Here is a 2,141-nt window from a genome sequence, read left to right as displayed (position 1 = left end):
TATATATATATATATATATATATATATATATGACAGGCTTCTTTCAGTTTCCATCTACCAAATCCACTCACAAGGCTTTGGTTGCAACTTCATCCAGGTCTGTCCATTTGGTCATCTTCAAAATGAACTGATTGAAGTAAATTCTTGTTAGTGTTTTGTATGTGTGTATATATATGTGTGTGCGTATATTATCGACAACAGTATCTATATACATGTGTATGTGGGTATATGTATTTATGTATGTATGGATATATATGTGTGTGTATATGTATGTGTATATATCTATATGTTTATACATAAGTGTGTATATAAATATGCATAGTTTGTATATGTATGTATGTGTAAGTTTATATATATATATATATATATATATATGTGTGTGTGTGTGTGTTAGTATATGTGTATAACATCTATGCCAGTGGTTCCTAACCTTTTCACAGTGGATCCCAACCCTTTCATTTAAATGAGTTTTCTCACAGACTGCTTTTAATATGCTTATCCTTATGTGTGTGTATATATATATATATATATATATATAACTTTTATAAGTAATATTCTAAAAGAATATATAACTGAACTTATATTGAGTGCTCAATTATTTTGAGCAAATAAATGTGTATATATGTGTTTTTATATTATTAATAAATTAAAAATTTAAAATATAAATATACGAAATATAAATATCAATATGTATAAAAATCTGAATGTAGATAAATATACGTGTGAATATAAATGCGTATAAAAATTTATGCGTAATTAAGCATGAATATTGTATGTAAAGTCTAAAATATAAAATATAAAAGAACCTAAAATTTAAAGAGTTAAATATCTTACGATCGTTTCGCGGATATTACTATAATCACAAAGTGATCCAAAGATCAGCTTATTATCAGTAATTCTGCTCTTCAGAGATGAATTAAGAACCAATGGTATATATATAATATTAAAACATTATAAATATTAAAAAAATTAAAAATAATAATAAAATATATACTGTCCTTTACATACAATATTCATGCTTAATTACGCATAAATTTTTATACGCATTTATATTCACACGTATATTTATCTACATTCAGATTTTTATACATATTGATATTTATATTTCGTATATTTATATTTTAAATTTTAAATTTATTATGTTGCCGCATCATATTGGATGTATGTCTTTCGAAATATTAAATATTGATTTCCTGAGTATATTATTGATAAGTTTATGAATTTATTAATAATATAAAAATATATATATATTTATATATAATTTTAAATTTAGTTCACAGACTCCCAGTACTACTTTTGCAGACCCCAGGTTGGGAACCACTGATCTATGCCTATATATATACATAACCTGAATTCCTTATTATCTCTTCTGATTATTTTGGGTATAAAAATGTAAACAACAGCTGCAGTGGTCATTAACCTCTTTTCTATCTGTACAAAGTGACACACAAAGATGCTTACCTATAGACACAAACATATAAACACACTCATACACTTAAATGACCAATGCATAGGCGATTACTCTATAATTCCTCTCTTATCTTTGAAACAGTCATAATGACCATACAAGCATTTCGTCCTTTCACCAAAGTGTTTGTTGCTGTATGTATGTATCTAAACCACAAACATGTGCGACTGTGTATATGTATATATGTATAATAATAATAATAATAATAATGATAATAATAATAATGGTTTCAAATTTTGCCACAAAGGTAGTAATTTTGGAACCAGTTGATTACATCAACCGCAGTGTTCAACTGTACTTATTTTATCAAACCCGAAAGGATGAAAGGCTAAGTCAACCTTGGCGGAATTTGAACTCAGAATGTAGCAGCAATAATAACAAGAGCACTCAAAGAATGCAAACCTCCACCAACGCAACACCAACGTCCTCTCAACGATTAACTGGAAATGATTTTTAAAATGAGAATATCTGAAATAAAATCCTTCAATGAATATCATGACAGCTTTTGGTTTTCTCTTCTCTTAAATTCCGGTCTTCCTTTAGTAATCCTGTTGTTTTTAATCGATGTATAGAATTATGTATATATGTAAGTAAAGTGTTAAAATGTATGTATAAACTCCTTATATAATAATGAGCGTTGTCTTTTTATATATTGTGTTGTCTTTTTTTATAT

Source organism: Octopus bimaculoides, chromosome 4 (genome assembly GCF_001194135.2).
Source record: "Octopus bimaculoides isolate UCB-OBI-ISO-001 chromosome 4, ASM119413v2, whole genome shotgun sequence".
NCBI lineage: Eukaryota > Metazoa > Mollusca > Cephalopoda > Octopoda > Octopodidae > Octopus > Octopus bimaculoides.
Note: the sequence above shows the minus strand (reverse complement) of the source record.